Genomic DNA, 18,593 nt, shown 5'->3' on the forward strand with positions numbered 1-18,593 from the left:
AGGTGATAAAATCTTTAACAGTAAAACATCAACAGTCGAAAGAGATGTCAACAGAATTTCTGGAAGGTAAGAAGCTTACAAAGTCATGTTGGTGGAGGAAACAGAGCTGGAAACATGCTGATGGGAGCTGCACAAGAGTCCATTCCCCAGGGAACCAGTGGTGGAGGAGCCAGGTCCTACCACTCTGCGATTGTGCTCGTATCTTCCCGTCTTCTTCAGAGATGTCATGATGGCAGCTTGAAACTGGCCGTGTGGGGGCACAGATCAGGGCCTCCCTCCCTTCTCATTAGCTGGTTGTTAAGCATTCACCAGCACATCATTGAAAGGAACCCCATAGAAAATCCAAACTTTGGGTGTTCTAGTAAGAATGAAGGGTGAGCCCCCAAAAGAAAGACTAGAGATAATTAAAGGTCTAGGCCAGGAGTGCCAACTGGCCCTACTGCTTTTACCCTCTTTCAGCCTGCTACTTGGCATTCACCTCAATGCAAAACCCTAGGGTGTTGTCCTCTAAAGCAGTGTTTTTTGAGTCTTAGCTTGCTTCATGATCACGCAGAGGTTGTTCACACACAAATTGCTGGTCTCACTCCCGGAGTTTCTGATGCAGTTGTTCTTGAGTGGATAACCAGAATTTTCAGTTCATAAATTTCAGACAGTGCTGCTGCTGCTGGTCTGGGACCACACGCTGAAGACCATATTCCAAAGGAATTAGAGGAGAACCTTAGTCTGGGCATTGGCCCTGCACATTCACATGCTTCTCATTTAGACACCTAGGTGTCCATCTGCTGGCTTCCTGCTCGGCGTCCTGAAGTCAGCATCCCATGCCGCACACTCTTGCATTGCAGACATCTCATTGGCTCTGCCATTCAGCTATGAGGCCTGTGGAGGAAACAAAGCCAATCAGACTGTAGCTTCCTAGAATCAGACTCATCTTTTCTGTAGGTATTAATCGTCCAAACAGGTCAATGTAACCTCTTCATTAGTTTTCAACTTTACCATCAGCCTTTGGTCAAAACACAGATGATGTGATCATGTTTACCAAAAAAACTCTATGTGCTATTAATGTAAGAATAAAGAAAACGGCAGAATTGGAAATCAAAATTTGGAAGGCAGGTAGAAAAAGGACACAAATATAAACATTTTACATAGTGAACATCTACAGGAATGTTTAAAGTTAATAGCAAAATATATAGAATTTTAGATATATTATTCAACTTTACCCAGACAGTCAGTAAAATGACTGGGAAATTTTGCATATCTCAGAAATTGAAACGATGAAGAAAGAAGTATCATGAAGAAATAAGCCCTCATTTTTTATAGTATGGAGTAGACTTAGTGAAGGAAAATAAAGAAATGGAGACATAAGCATATTATTTAGTGTATTGGAAGTAACAGCCAGAAGTAAAGACAGACATGGTGAAAAGAACTGACCTCTGAGGAGCAGATAGCCGGTGTGGAAATTGGGAAGAACGCTGGTGCTTCTCATTTTAAAACCCGTGCTGTCTTATAATTCCAATGGACAGCTGAATGTATTGTTCTTTTTTTAAAATGTCATTTCCATTGAGATGACTTCTTGTTAATAAGGACAGTCTCAAGCATTTATAGTTTACAGCTTTCTTTGAAAATGGACAGTGAATACACAAGCATTCTTAATATAGGAATTCTGGAGGAAAATATGCTATTCTTTGTAAATAAAACCCTGGCCTGGCACAGAATGCTCACCTGAACTAAAATTATTACCAGCTAGCTGATAATTGACTGAATGATTTCATTTGCCAACTAGCTCTTTGAGTTTTTGGAGACTGCCTGTAATAATACAAGCAAATCAAGAGGGTTTTAGCTTCTATATCAGTGGCTTCTAATAGACCCCAAAACAGATTGCAAATAGTCCTAACACCCAGACACCTTAAGGCTATTTAAAATCAGAATCCACACATTACCAGCTTTAGCACATGTCGACAATGTGCTGCCCTATAAACTGCCTTATGATTTGAAGAAAATGGTATTTTTAGTCTGTCAATTTCCAGCTATAAATAGGTGAATTTGTTCAATGTCTTATAAAGACTATAATGGTTTCTGGCTTTATGTTTGTCTTGTGTTTGGGCAGATCATATTTTTGATTAGAATTTGAGGAGAGAGATTAAGAGCTAGTACTATGAAATCCTACACGAGATTGCATCCAGTTGCCTTTCTGTCGGCTAAATTCATTTGTTGTTGATTTTGTCCTTCAATAGCAGTAAATGGTTAATGATACCATTGTCCACCTTTCATTTCAAGGTGCAAACTTTTACTACATAAGCGGCTTGATGGCCTTCCTTTGCCAAAACGTGTATTTATTCATCAATTTTATGATCTGTAATGATCAGAAATGAGTCATGCCTCCATCTCTGTAGCTTTCAGGACCCTGACACAATGATAATGACCGCTATTTTGCATTCTAGGTGGCTGTTATTTAACAGGTAAGACCTTCTACAGGAAGATAGTGGAGAAAAATTTCTCTATCAGCTGAGACAGCCTGGCAGGGTAAGTGCTGAAAGTGGACACTTCATTTTTCTCTGTCACCAAGGATGGAACAAAGAGGCACACACAGGCCATTGAAGTGTATTTTTAGGAGGTGTTGAATGGTTAGGAGGAACCACAAGAATACTGTTTCCAAAGAATCTGCATGCATTTTGCTACTTTGTCAATGGCAGGTGGCTGGGAAGAAGGGGATGGGACTGCTGAGATGGCATTGAATTTCCTGGGCCATATAATTAATTAAATATCCCTTGGATCATTATTGATCCTGTTTTTGATAGATTCAGTTTGTTCTTCTAAGTATGTGAAAAAAATGAAAAGGAGAAATAACTGATGATTAATTTTCTATTTAAAAAGTTTTCTTAGAAAATTGAAGGAGGTTTTTATTTTTATAGTTGAAGACAATGACTTCAGTTCTTTGCTCTAGTTTGGAATATTTTTTCCTTCTAATTTTGGAGTCATTGGAGGTCTGTGTATAGGTATTGTTGATCCCAGTGCATTGGGCTTCATTGAAGTGATGTTGTGCATCAGCTCTTGGAAAGTACTGTGAGTTTATGTTTCTTATTGAATAAAAAATAACGTTTTCCTTCTTGTCTCCAGAAATGCTTCTTCCATCCTTGAAACAATATCCCCAAAGGATCTAGGAAAGCTGAGGGTATAGAATATTTTTGGTATAGATTGGTTTGGTAAGATAAAAACAGAAAATAAGCATTAATTACTTTTTGGACTAGATAGGTATGTGCTCTTATACCATTTAACTTCTCTCACCTTCTAATGTTTACACCTGTAAAATATTAACTAGATGATTTCCCAAGGACTTTTTTGATTCTAAAATTTAGAGTTTATCAAGAAATTGGATAGTTGTGCTGGTGAGGATGTTTCCAAAATGCACAGATGTTGGTTATTAGTAGAGGGTATGGAAAAGAGCTTGGCTTCCCCCTGTCTGGTCTGTGGGCTCACAGAGGGCAGGTGTGGCTACTTTCTTTGGAAGCACTTTCCAGCTTTCTGCAGTCACTGCCTTGGTCAATGCTGATGCTTAGTTCATGTGAATTCAGACCCTGGGTGGGAGCGGCTGAAGTAGCTCTTGGGGTCACTGTGTTGTGTATTTTCTCTCACACTAAGGGGACCACAAGGTCATCAGGAAGAAGGAACATATTCTGTAGTCCCTTCTATATTTTTAAGGACATGATCATAAGGACATGCACTGATGGAGTTGCAGAATGAAATGACAGTGTTGGCCTTTGTAGTTGCAGGGAGGGTGTCTGGGGTAGGGTCATAAGCTTTCAGACCCAGGGTCATTTAATTGATGGTGCTGACAAAGAACAGGATTGAGGCTACTGAGAAAAGGCTGTGGGGGGTTGGGAGGCTGCAGGGAATCAAAAGTATGCAGGTGAGGCTCTTGTTTCTCTGAATTCCTACTCCTTTGATCTTCACCCATTTCTTTTTCCTTCCAGAGCAAAGCTTCAATTCTACTCTGTTTCCTCTGCTCTTTATTTGCAATTCCCCCTGTTTATGCCACCCTCAGAAATAAGTGGGCATACCTGTCCTTCACAATATGTTACCAAAATTCAACCCTCCTTTTGTTCTTTTAGCCTTTATTTTAAAAATAAATAATTGAAGATGAATGCAAACCACCCATCATGATTTACTTTAAAAAAGTCATGTTATGATTATTTGGAGGGGAAGATTCATATTAGCTAACACCAGTTATGAATCATTAAGGCAGAAGGAAACTTCCGGGGAGAGCAGAGCAGAAATTGGATTTGCTCTGACACAGTGAGAATGCCATCAAAATGTGCAGTGACATTTGTACATGTCATAAGGTGATTATTCTGCATCTAAGCTCTGACAAGGTCAGACCTCAGGTGCTGTCTTTAAGATTAAGAAAATCAGGGTTGACAACAGTAGGCTGAGTTTAAAGAAATTCAGATGTTTAAGCATTGAGGAGATTGTTTTGAGAGCAGAATGTGGGACAAAGAATAGAGTCATGATGCAGAGATTGCCTGTGGATGAAAACGAGAAGAGATATACACACGGGACAGTAGTTCAATTGCGGAACAGTGATACTGGCCATAATACAGAAAGCACTTGCACGTAGGCTACTGAAAGGCTCAGGATGTTTTATTTTTATTTTTTTAATGTTTATTTATTTTTGAAAGAGAGAGAGCGAGAGAGAGCGAGTGAACATGAGTGGGGGAAGGGCAGAGGCAGAGGGAGACACAGAATCCAAAGTAGGCTCAAGACACCAGGCTCGAACTCATGAACCATGAGATCATGACCTGAGCTGAAGTTGGATGCCTAATGGACTGAGCCACCCATGTGCCCCTGAAAGACTCACTATGTTTAAGAAAGTAAATTTAAAAGAATAATTATGCAGGACTGAAAGAGGGTGTTATATTTCTGCCTATGCATATGCATATCCATTGATCTAATCCTATAAAAAAACATCAAATTAATACTAAATGCATAGAGTTAAAATGAAGATTATACCAAGATAATTTTGTGAAAGCAGAACAAAGTTGGAGACCTTGCATTGCCTGATTTCAGGAATCACTATGAAATTTGCAGTAACCAAGATAGCGTTGTGTTGGCGTGTGAATAGACATACAGATCAAGGGAACAGAACAGAGACACCAGTAAATGGTTCACACATATTTGTCAATTGATTTTCATCAACGGTGACAAGGCAATTAAATGGGAAAAGGAGAGCCTTATAAAAAATAGTGTTAGGACAATTGACTATCCAAATGGAAAATAAATAAATATCAGCTCTCTCCTCATGCAGTACACAAATAATAAACCACGATAGTTCATAGACATAAGTGTAAAAGCAAAAATTAAAAGTCTTCTAGAGGAAACTATCTCTCTGACCTATGGCAAGCAAAGGTAGCATGCAAACCAACTCTAGGAATATGTAGAAAAACAGGGTGGCATCTAAATTAAAAACTTCTGCTCTTCCAATGAAAACAGCAAGAAAATAAAGAAGGCAAGCCACAGATTGGGAGAAAACCTTTGTAATATGTATACACTTGTCAAACGTTTTGTATTCAGAACACGTAAAGAACACTTACAACTCAATGATAGGAACTAACTCAACACAATTTAAAAGGCTTCAGATTTGAAGAAACACTTCACAAAAGAAGATGGACAAATGCTGGTCAATACATAAAAAGATACTCAACATCATTAGTTATCAGGAAAATGCAAATTAAAACCACAGTGAGATGCTTTTAGAAACCACTAAAATGAGAAACCCTGAAAGTACCAAGAATTTGGCAAGAATACAGAACAGCTAGAACTTTCCTAGATTACTTTTGGTAACTTAAAATATAAGCCCATGGTGACACTTTGGGTATGAGCACTGAGTGTTATGTGGAAACTAATTTGACAATAAACTATTTGTAAAAAAAAAAACTGTAAAGCAAAAAAACCCACAAAATATAAGCCCATGGTGAGAAAAAACTTGACAGTTTTTACATTGTGAAATACAAACTTATCATATGACCCAGCAATCCCCACTCGTATACATTTACCACAGATAAATGAAACATTTGTTCTTGCAAATACTTATGTATATGTGCTCTGAGCAGCTTCACTCCTCATAGTCACAAATCCAAAGTATCCAGGTCTCCATCCACAGGAGAAGAGGTAAACAAACTGGTATACTCACAGCTTAGAACATTATTCAATATTTAAATGGACTGATCTTTTCATTTGTGTAAAACATAGATGAATATGAGGAACATAATTGTGATGGTTAATTTTATGTGCCAACTAGGCTGGGCCATAGTGTCCAGGTATGTGGTCAAAAATTATTCTGGATGTTTCTGTGATGGTGTTGTTTGGATTATATTAACGTTTCATTGATAACATTTATTTATTTATTTAAAAATTTTGTTTTAAATGTTTTATTTATTTGAAAGAGAGAGAGAGAGAGACAGTGTGAGCAGGGGAGTGTTCAGAGAGAGAGGGAGACATAGAGTCCAAAGACAAGCTCCAGGCTCTGAGCTGTCAGCACAGAGCCCAATGCAGGGCTCGAACCCATGAACCGTGAGATCATGACCTGAGCTGAAGTCGGACGCCCAACCAGCTGAGCTACCCAGGCACCCCTCATTGATGAACATTTAAATCAGTGCACTTTGAGAAAAGCGGATCGCTCTCCGTAATGTGAGTGGGCCTTGTCTAGTAAGTTGAAGACTTTGTAGTACAAAGCAGAGCTCCTCTGAGGGAGAGGATAGTCTGTCAGCAGAAGGCCTGGGACTTGCGGTGCAATATCGTTCTTTCCTGGGGTTCCAGCTTGTTGGCCTACCCCATATATTTTGCACTTGCCAGCCTCTAAAATTGTACGACCCAATTGTATAACCCTATACAAATACACACACACACACACACACACACACACACACACACACACACGTATCCTACTGATCCTGCTTCTCTGGGGAACACTGACTAATACATTTATGCTTAAATAGACAAGCTCTACACAAAAGCATGCATACAGATGACCCTTCAACAATGTGAGTATGAACTGCACAGGTCCACTTATATGCAGATATTTTTCTGATAAAAACAGCACAGCTCTGTAAATGTATTTTCTCTTCCTTATGATTTTAATGACATTTCCTTTTCCCTGTCTTTATTGTAACAACATAGCATGTAATATGTACAACATATAAAATACTTGTTAACCAACTGTTTATATTGTGTGTAAGCCTTCTTTCTGATCAACAATAGGCTATTGGTAAAGTTTTCAAGGGAGTAGAAAGGTACACGTAGATTTTCATTATATCCTTAATCCTAGGTTGTCCAAGGATCTCCTGTACTGTATGTTTCTATTTATATGACCCTCTGGAAAAGCCACATTTAATCTGTGGTGAGAGAAAACAAGTCAGGTGTTTCCTGTGGCTGGAATTTGGGGAGAATGGGACACAGGTTACATTTGGAAGATGTTCTTTATTTTGATTGTAGAAGTGATTACACTTGTACATGAATTTGTCAAAATTCACCAAGAGGTGCACTTATGATTGGTGTATTTATCATATGCAAATTATGCCTATGTGAACCTGATTTTTAAAATACAAAGTTTTGGGAAACCTCAGTAGGTTGTGTCTGACTCTTGGTCTCAGCTCAGGTGTTGATTTCAGCATCATGAGTTCAGGCTCTGCATAGGACCCCATGTGTCCTAAAAAAAAAAAAAAAAAAGAAAAAGAAAAAAACCCAAAGATTAAAAGAAAGGGGAAGTTTTGCACAGGCTTAAGGCTGTTTCACGAGGAAATAAATGAAGCCATTTCTACATGGTGAAGTGTGGAGGACACGATTTGTTTGGCACTGTGGAGAAGGAAGGTTCTGAGGTTATCTCAGGGCTTGAACACTAGTGATGGAGAAAACATCCCAAAGTTGAGCCCAAATTGGGGGTAGAAAAAGCAATGGAGAAACTTAAATACAATAGGACAAAGTAGAAAGAGAGTTTTTTTTTTTTATTTCTAGGAGAGAGAGAGAGAGCGTGAGCAGGGGAGGATCAGAGAGAGAGGGAGTCACAGACTCTGAAACAGACTCCAGGCTCTGAGCTGGCAGTCAGCACAGAGCCCGACGTGGGGCTCGAAACCACGAACCGCGAGATCATGACCTGAGCGAAAGTCGGACGCTTAACCGACTAAGCCACCCGGGCGCCCCGAAAGAGAGATTTTATAGCAGGCATTTTTTGATATGGAACTTCCAGAACAACTGCAAAGACCGCTTGTAGAGAATATGAGATGTCAAAAAAATAGAGAGTTGGCTCTCAAGGAACTGACATTAAATCTGGACACATCAGCCAAGGGCTTTGTTTTATCATTTCCCTTCAGGGAACTTTTTAGAAAATACAGATTTCAGAGCTGTACACACAATGATTCTCAATCTTAGGTGAAGCTTAGACATCTTTTTTTCCCCCCCTGGTGTTCTGATGAGGCTTGGGAAACATTTCCATGATACTTTGTAAGGCATAGGGAAAGTTTCTAATAGCACATGACAGGTGGTGAGGAAGTGAGAATGTGGCCACACAGGTGCAGACCCTGCAGAGAGACTGACCTTCACCTTCCTTGGTGTAGGTTTCCATAAGGGAGACTTATAAATTGCAATACAGAAAAACAAATTCTCCCTAGTCGGATTGTATTTTTGCCTGGCTTGTTAGGAAGTGCATAATTTGTCTAGATTAAACCAAACAGGATTTGAGAAGTGTTAACTATATTAAAGAAGCAATTCCAAGATTCTCATTATGAATTGATTACATTAAAACACAAAAGATTAGTCTGTCAAATACTCTTTCACTGAGAAAAAATGAGATTTAAAAAAAAAAACTACCATTCATAGACATTCATGCATTTGAGAACCTTTATATAATTAAAATTTAGAACAAATAATTGTATGTCATTAAACATATTGATAAGCTAAATGCAACCCTGAGAACTTGTCACATTCAGGCCAAAAAATGATTAGATTGGCACACCTTTTGACCTCAATTCCCGTGAAAAATGATTCAAGTAAGACAAATTAGACTAAGAGGAGTATAGGAACAATTTTCTTATTGAAGAACAAAGCCATGTTAAAAACCCCAATTTCAAAAAGGTAGTTTTAAAAATCTTGAATATAACTAACTTTATATCTTTGTGGAATGAAGGCTAAAATATCCTTAACAGCAGGAAATGGACTTTTAAGAATGCTAAACTACTTTAGCTATAATTTAGGGCTTTCCCTTTTTGTAATTTTAGCTTGAAATCTCAACCTCTGAAGTCAGAGATGCTCTTTAGACAAAGAAATTGGGTTTATAACTGTATTTTCAAGGAATCAACGAGGCCTAGGAACAATTTGTTAAAGGCCTGCATCAGAGTTAATTTTGAATTTTGCTGCAGATAATACTGCTCAGTATCTGTGGAGCATACACCATTCTGATTCTGAAGTGCAGAAGAAATAGAAAATCCTACACTAGGAAGAGGTATTATTGGTTATCTTTTCTACTATTCAAACCATTTTCTTTTATGTGCTTTTCACGGGCAAACTTAAGCCTCTACTTTAAGACTTCTTTTTTTTTTTTTTTAATAATTTTATTTATTCTAGGAGAGAGAGAGAGAGAGACAGCGGGAGCAGGGGAGGGTCAGAGAGAGAGGGAGATACAGACTCTGAAACAGGCTCCAGGGTCTGAGCTGGCAGTCAGCACATAGTCCGACGCGGGGCTCGAACCCACGAACCGCGAGATCATGACCTAAGCGAAAGTCGGACGCTTAACCAACTAAGCCACCCAGCCGCCCCCTTCAGCCTCTATTTTAATACCTCTTGTGATAGGAAGCTCACTCCCTCAAGATACCATTCCATTCATAGAAAGCCTTCCTGAAATGCAAGGCATTCTTATGCACAGCATTTCTTTAAATTCTACAGATTGATTCTGGTTTTATGAAATACCCACAGGAAACTTACATTTCTTCATTTTATCCCATTGATATCTGGAAAAGCATAATGTTCCCCATGAATTCTCTATTTCCTTGGTTGAAAATGTCCTGTTCCTGTAGCTCCTTATGGAATATTTCTTCTCACAGAATAATGCTAAACATTTTATCATGACAAGCATCCAATCATCTAAATTCTGGTTAATTTTTTTAAAAGTTTCACCTCCTGTCACTGTCTGATACCTCTCCTATGTGCTAGCCATGCTAAAATACCTGTGGTTTGTCACTCTTTCTAGGTGACATATTTGGAGGCATTCTTTCTCCTGTGAAGAGCTTTCCTACCCAGCAAATGGCTATCATTTTTTAGGACTTGGTCTCATGACTCCTGCTCGGGAAGTCCTCCCAGATCCCTCCAGGGTGGGACAGCTTCCCCTCACTCCTCCCCCTCACTGGCTACTGAAGGAAGGCAGCAGCTTTCATGTTGCTGCGCGTATTCCCGAGATGCATGAAAAGGATATTTGACCAATGTCCTGGGAATGCGTAGACTCAGCCTTGACTCTAGATACTAGACCAGCCCTGACTTCCAGGCTCCTTGTGTTAATTACAATGCACCGGGCTTGCAGGCATGAAAATAAGTGAGGAAATATGCTATCATCAAGTGTCAGGCTCACTTTTGTGTCCCCAGGAAGTCACAGGTGCCAGAGCTGAGCTATTCAGGATAGTGAGCTTTCAGCCTCACTTGCTCTGATCCACAAGGTCATATGTATTCTTTGTAAGTTATTTCCCTCAGGCTGCCCTTCATTCCACTTGCTCTTTGTTCCCTCCTTGACCTCTGGCTTTCAGCCTCTGACATGCTTCTCACCTCTTCATTTCTCTTCTCCTTACTGATGCCAGATGCTGGAACCCCTCTCTCCTGTTTTCACTCTGGCCTTGTCAGTTCTGTCCCTGGACCCTGTCTACACCACAGCATGATGTTTTCTTTTCATCCTGTGTTGCTATCACTGCGTCACGGTCAGTGCTGAGCATAAGTGGTAACACATGATGCGAATTGAAGCCACGGATGGAGATAGAGATGTCTGGGACCTGGTAACCAAGGGAGAAGAGTGGGTCTGGAAGCAAGTAATCCTTCTGAAGGGTAAGGAAAGGTGCACTGGACAAATCCAGACAGGTCAAGGTCAGGAGAGACACAGATTGTGAGAAAAGAGCCTCCATCAGGAGAAAACCCAGGTGAGAGTATGTGACCAGGGACAACACAAAGCCTGGAGGCTACTCGGCAGTTGGTCAAAGTCCAAGCAGGTAGCAACTGTTTTCTGGCCCCTGAGCGGATATGAGGAGGGTTGTGCCCCCTGTTTTTCTGAGAGAGCAGCAAGGGGGTCACAACCCTGCCCTCAGTCTATTTACGCTTGAGCTGGGGACACTTGCAAAATAGCAGTTCTATCTCTTTGTGACAAAGCCGTGACTATGGCAGTGTACATGCTCCGGGACACTTAGCAGGGACCCCAGTCCTGCTCCCACCTGTCTGAATTCTGGTAGTCTTCTGTCCAGTTCCCTGCCCACTACCAGTCTCGGGTTTGCCCTCTTTCTGCCGTAACCTCCCCTCTGTCCTCCCCAGTCTGGGGCTTGCTCTCCCTCTGCTGTGACCTCCCCTCTGCCTCCCCCCCTCCCCCCCCAAGTCTGGGACTTGCCATCCCTCTCCCATGACCTCCTTTCTGTCCAATCTGCCGTCCGCCCTCCGTTCAGGCTGAATGGCTGGACCAGGTAACAACACTATTCTCTCTGCTGCTTAGCAATCCTTTTATTTACATCACGTTCACCTTCTAATTCATCATCTGAGTGGCTGTTCCAGTCTTGTCCCTTCCAATCAAACTCAGATCCTTGATCCTTACCACATGACCTCGTCTCCCATTTTCCTGAGCAGATTGAGGTCACCTAGTGAGAACTCCTTCATCTCTTCAACTCCTGCAGCCTTCCAAAATGCCACCCTGCTGCATCTAATTATTTCTGTGCTTTTGCTCACCCCTTTTCTTTCCTTCTGACTTAGGAAAATAGGTAACCTTCTTCCATGATGTTGACACCCCACCCCTGTGCTTCGCCCCCTGCCCCTTCCTTCTGTGGTTCTCCTCTGCTTTCCTGCCTCTCCTTGGAACCTCAGTTTCTTCCTCTGCCTCTGCTGCATTTTTGGTGCCAGAATGCATGCATATGTGCCGCATTCAATCTGAAAATATCTTTTCCAGATCCTGCATGCCCCCTTACCCTTTAATTTACCATTTCCTTCCTGTCCTCACCAAACCCATAGACACGTGGAAACATCCCATGTTTATTTGACAATGTGTTGGTAACTTAAGAAAGGAGCATTTGACTTGTGTATCTCTGTTGTTCTGATTTCTTTCCATATAACACCTGCCTATCTGGGCTACTTTAATTACTGAATAAACAATAAATGACCCTCTGAAAGTGATAGCAGAATGCCTGGTGAAGGAGAGTAACACACACCTGCAAAATATGTCTCTTTGGCATACTGAGTATTCTGAGCTTGCTATATATAGGAAACAGTGGACAACTGAGTAGAAGTTACCCTTTTGTAAGAGGTATTTACATGTACATGGCGAGTCTCCATCTGTAGGAGAGTCTCTCTCCCTGTACCAGGAAGAGGTTGGCTGCCTCTCCAGAAAGGCTTATGAATGGATGAGGCAGGGACTAGACATAGAACCTTACACTGTTTACTGTCCTTGTTACCTGTCAACCCTCGTTACTGGCCACTGTTTTCCTGGTAACCTTCCATAACTGCCTCCTTTGTCCCCACGTCTTGTCTGTACCTAGAGATGGCATTCAAGGTGGTGGCCTGGGCCATTTCAGGGACTTGCTCTTTTCCTACATTTCTCCATGTACATAGGAAGCACACAAGTTATGAAACATGTTTGCTTTTCTCCTGTTAATCTGTTTTTTATTATGGAGGGGGGATGTCAGCCAAGAACATGGAAGAATAGAGGAAAAATTATTTTTCTTCCCCTACACCAGCAAAAAGTAATCACTCAAATGTTAATTATCCTTATTAAGCCATCTTCCTGACTCAGTAGTCCTGTCCTAGTATCCATAATTTCTAGTTAAATCAAGTTGCTAATATTGGGCTTTGCACATTGATGAGCTGTCAGGTATGAACGTGGTCACGAGAATAACGAGCCAAATGGAAGGTCAGAGTTGAGCCCTTATTCACTTATTACAACTGTGCAGGCAAGAAACCAAAAAGAGGCACCCATTCCCTGGTATTCCAGTTTCCCCCCAATAAACAGCACCTGGAGAGGTTCATGTGAAGGTAGCACAGATGGGGGGAGATTTTCTCCCAACCTCTGAATGAAGGACTCATGCATGTTTATGAACCCTAGGTCTGGGGAGAAACCACAGGGACAGGGCTGGAAGTGGGGAGGTGCTGAGTCAGAGGGGAGTCCTTAGCCAACATCCCCTTGGGGATGAGAGTGCCTGCTTTAGGAGTGTAGATACGCAGGTGAGCATATCTAGCCTAGGCTGGGGGGCACCCCACCTTCCCAGTCTTTGACTGCTACTCCCTCCAGAAAACTGCAGTGAGGGAACAACTAAGGTTTCAAAATAAGCAAGAGTATTCAAAAAGTTAGGAATAATCAACAATTTAAGAAGAATTTTCTAAGAAAGCTGCTTGTTTAGATACAAATTTGGTTAATATCCAATAGACGTTTCCTGTTTCACCAGAGAGAAATTATTTGCATCTGTACTAGGCAAATATCTTTGCATTAACCTTTGCCTCTCAGACTTGTAAATTGCTCAGACAATAAAACTCATGTATAGCATTGCACTGAAAAGAAAAAACAGTGCTGTCTTACCTGTTTCCAAGTTTGAGATAATTTTTCTGACACCATGAAACATGGTTATTCTGACCTACCTTACACGGTTATTGTAGTAAATAAGGAATTGTATGTTAAGCCCATACAAATTATATAGTGATCACTCATATGCCAGGTGCTGTTACTATTAGTAGATGGCCACGGATTCTCCTCCAAAATCTTTACAGCTTGATTCTCCCTGCACTATTCAACTGAAATGTTCTGTTGGAAGGGACATCTTGATCGCTAAGTTAATTGGCCTGTTTTCAGATATCACCATTACCATATTTCCCTCTAACATTGGGCCCAATTATCTCCCATTTCTTGAAAATTTTTCCTTCTTCCTGTCCCTTCTTATGAAATCATGTTTTCTGACCCACTCTCCTCCATCAGCATTTGCATGTGAGCATCCCTGCAGTGATTCAATATCCTCTATATCCTTCTTTCCATGCTTTTGTATCTCAGAGAACCATATTTCTAGCCATCCCCTCTATATCAATTATGGGCATATTTTCATTTGCTTCTGGGAAATTTTATCAGCATTTTACGTTTACATTTATGTTTACCTGTACATTTTATCAGCATTGTACAATGAGCCCATCTTATCTTACTATAACAACTCCTGTTTTAGGATTATTGTTTGTCTAATTTCTGAGAAGCAACCAATATTCTAAGACATTAACTATATTCTAAGACACTCTTCACTATAACTTTTGACTCTTCCTCTCCTTTATTCTCCACAGCTAATCAATTGCCCAAAGTCTTTGGATTTTGCCTTAAAACATTTGCTCTCCCATGTGAAACCCCAAACTCGCACATTGTGGTAGACTGCAACTTGGATGGTCCCAAGATGAACTCTGCCAGTATTTATGCATTTTCCCAGTAGTGTACCAAAGGGAATGGGGGCAATTAGCCTTGGAATGCAGGCATTTCTCATAGAGAATTTTAAAATAGTGATAAAATCAACTGACTGTCTGCTTTTTGTTATTACCATGTACTTCAATTTGAAACCGTGTCAGCGATAGCATACTTCTCTCGCGGGGATGATGCCCTCCCGATACATCCCCACTGGGCTGAACACTCTTGTAGTTACTTTGGGACAGAACATTAGCAATCATGATTTGTTCAAAGGCTGATAACATGTACACACTAGAGCTCATCCTCTCGCAATGTTTGTTTTTGTGGGGCTCCCTTTCAATGCTTGGCCAGCATGCTGTAAGAAGCCCTTGCCACTCAGTAATGCCTGAGGAGCTCTGCTCAATAGCCCTACCTGAGTTCCTAGCTTTTTGTAAACCTAACAACAAAGTCTCTTACTTCATCCAGTTATGCTGCAGATCTACTAACGATCTTAAATTATGCATCATCCAAAATAGTTTTTATGTATTATGATAGTACAAAAACAGAAAAGACATAAAAATAGCTGATATAGTCATGTTCTGAGAAATATAACTGCAATAAGAATTGGATTTCTTTAGGTCAACATCAACATCAATCAACTTTGTGACGAATATAAAAGGTTACTGGTAATTGGCAGGAAGAATTGAGGGTTTTCCAAACTTAATCTGAATTAATGTTTATAGAATACCAACATTCTTATTTTCTGATGAAAAACCCAGCAACATTTAGCATATGGGCAGATCTACAAAGAAGTCAGTAAACCTGAGTGACTTTCATAGTTCTTATGATTTAAAAAAAATTTTTAGAAATTCTTTTTTGGAGAATAAAAATACCCAACACTGAAATATCAGAATGTATGAATATAAAGCAACATGCAGCCCCTATCCTCAAGAAACTTTCAATCATTTGGGAAATTGGACATATACATTAAAAATTTTTAGTGTAAGAGTTAAACAGTAATGTTTGGTAAAAGAGAAAGAGGTAATTCTAGGAATTCTGTGTTTAAGTGAAGTAAACACTACACTTTTTTTTACACTTCTGTAAAATATACAAGAGAAAGGTAAGTGCCTGCAACTCAGAAAAATGCATTTTTCTTTGAGTCCATATAGAGAAATATTGAGATAAAATATTGGAATGTGGGTAAGTGTCAGACTGTGAAATACCATGTACCTTCCATGTTCACCTAACACATCAAAAATTCTAATTTTAGTTGTATGCAGCTAGGCAAGACTAAAACGTTTTTCATATTTAAACATTTTTTCCCTTTTAATCAAAGTTTGAGCAATCCAAAAAGTTGCCAAAAATAGTATGGATCATTCGTTCTGTAGGGGTAGAAAAAGTTTTCCTTCCTACCCTCTAGGCTTTCTGCATGTCCTAATGATTAAATTGAAAGTCAGGAGAAAAACAAATTTCATAGGTGCAGGAGCCCCACAAAGGCGTGTGAGTCTCTCAGAAAGGCAGTTGAGACTTCTGTGCTATCCTGAGCTAAGGAGAAGGGGGTGTGGGTCTGGGACTTCAAAGGGGAGGAAGACAATCCATAGAACAGGGGAGAGCAAATGTTTGGTAAACAGATGTTTGACCTGCCATGCAGATAAGTCTTTCCCAAGTAAAGAAGTTATCTCTGGCTTTGGGAGGAAGAATTACCTGTCCTCAAGGTTCCTCTAGCTACAATGACATGAGAGAGATTAATTTCATATGTGTGGGGATCCACACAGACATGGAAATTCCAGACAGTCAGGCAAGATGAGGTACACATGCCATCCGGAACTGAGATGAAAGGGGTAGGATCTGGGACTTCAGAGGGAAGGTACGCAGTTCATGGGGCACTAAGAGCAGATATTTGGTAATTAGACATTTGCCCTGCTGAATAGATGGGTCACTCAGGTAAAATCTATCTCTGTTAATACCCTTATTATTTTGGGAAAGACCACTAATTTAGATTCTTCTCTATAAAGGAGGGGCATTTTTTTTTCCCCTGAGCCTTCAGCTCAAATTGCCTTCAGCTCAAATTAGTCCACAAACCAAGTGGCCCATCTTGAGGGGCCTGTGATTGCCCTCTACACTGGGAATAGCCCTTCCTGGATTGCGCCCCCATCTTTTTTTTTTTTAGATGGACAAGGGAGAAGTAAAAAGCTCTTCTTGAGTCTGTTGGTTTTGATTGTCTTGATTGTTAGGTCTTGATGAAATAACCCACATGCCAAAGTGGCACATTCTGGGGTGGCTCTTCCTGAACTCCATCAGTTCACTTTACAAATGATTATTAATGGGCTCTTACTCTGTGGTAGGACTGGAGACTTACTCTGGGAGGTGCTGAGGATCTAAGAGTGAGGAAGATAAACATACTGTTCTTCACTGAGCCAAGAATCTGGAGCATAAGGCAACTAAACTAGTACTTACAGTACAGTGGGCTACAGTAGGGCAATTTGAGGTATTATATAAACAGATAGGTGAAGCCAAGTTTGGTAAAGGAGGGTCAGAGAAGGTTTATTGGAAATGAGATGACAGAGAACTGAGGGCAAGTGGGGGCTGGCCAGAGAAGAGGAGGCAAAGGAACTTCACATACAAGAGCCTAGACACTAGAAAGAGCAAGAAGGTTTTGAAGAACTGAGGTATTTCTTAGAATAGTCTTACAGAAAAGATGAATATGTCTATATATATATGTATATTATCTATATCAGTGTGTAACTTTATCAATCTATATCTGTCTATTATCTATCTATCTACCAAGGGATATAAAATTTATGTAAAACTATAGCTTGTTTAATTGAAAGTTGATGGTTGAAAGAAAGCTAGAGGGAGTTTTCATTCTCGGGTGAATGGATATCATGCTCCATGTCTCTGTACTTGTCCTGGTTTGTCCAGTTCAACAGTTCAACTAACATATTCAGGAAGTACGATGATTGGGATGTTGAGATTTTGAGATAAAAAGTCAGGGACTTGGGATGCAGTCATGGAGAAAACGCATCATGGGGATTCAGTGTTGTGTCGAGTGCTGTGTGCTCAGAGCTTGTATACTGGATTCTGAACACACTGGGCTGCAGCAGCTCAGAGAGGACACTACACCTGGGCTAAGACAATAGGGATGACTGATAATCAAGCTGTGCTGAACCATGAATCTGCTCTACTCAGTTTTTTATTTTTTTATATTTTGATGTTTTATTTATTTTTGAGAGAGAGAGAGACAACGTGAGCAGGGGAAGGTCAGAGAGAGAGGGAGACACAGAATCCGAAGCAGGATCCAGCCTCTGAGCTGGCTGTCAGCACATAGCCCAACACGGGGCTCGAACCCACAACCGCAAGATCATGACCTGAGCCGAAGTCAGACGCCCGACCGACTGAGCCCCCCCACTCAGTATTTTTTAATACCTACTTGTTTCAAGACCTAGAAATCCATAAAAAGTAAGCTTTGTGACAGCAAGGGATGAATTAACCTATATGATTAGCAATGCCTAAAACACACACACACACACACGCACACACACACACACAACCTAAATAAATAGTCTTGGATCCTTGAAAAAAAAAAGGACATTTTAATTACACTTGTGAATGAAAGCAAAAATATGTTAATTAATGAAATTAAAACATAAAAACTTCATGGGCTGAAACAACTGTCCTTACTGGAAAATTTAGTAGTGAAAAATATAATGAGTTGTAATGGTCATACCTAAATGGCAACACTTTCTTAAAATGAGTCCCCATTATGATGTTGTCAAAGAAAGTAATGACCTTGGCTTGGATTAAAGTAGAATGGTCAGCAGTGCCTGGGTGGCTCAGTCAGTTGAGCGTCCGACTTTGGCTCAGGTCATGATCTCACGGTTCATGGATTGGAGCCCTGCATCCGGCTCTGTGCAGGACAGCTAGCTCAGAGCCTGGAGCCTGCTTCAGATTCTGTGTCTCCCTCTGT

The 18,593-nt window shown here is 40.4% G+C and overlaps 1 long non-coding RNA gene across 1 annotated transcript in view; it reads left to right on the forward strand.

Moving 5' to 3' along the window:
* The first annotated feature begins 2,447 nt into the window (after positions 1 to 2,447).
* The window catches only part of LOC120226512, an 83,878-nt gene continuing 67,732 nt past the window's right edge, over positions 2,448 to 18,593 (forward strand). The window contains exon 1 of the long non-coding RNA XR_005527036.1: positions 2,448 to 2,520. This is a non-coding gene — a long non-coding RNA (uncharacterized LOC120226512). The remainder of the gene's footprint in view (positions 2,521 to 18,593) is intronic.

Source organism: Hyaena hyaena, unplaced genomic scaffold (assembly GCF_003009895.1).
Source record: "Hyaena hyaena isolate Hyena2069 unplaced genomic scaffold, ASM300989v1 scaffold_1721, whole genome shotgun sequence".
NCBI classification, from domain to species: Eukaryota; Metazoa; Chordata; class Mammalia; order Carnivora; family Hyaenidae; genus Hyaena; species Hyaena hyaena.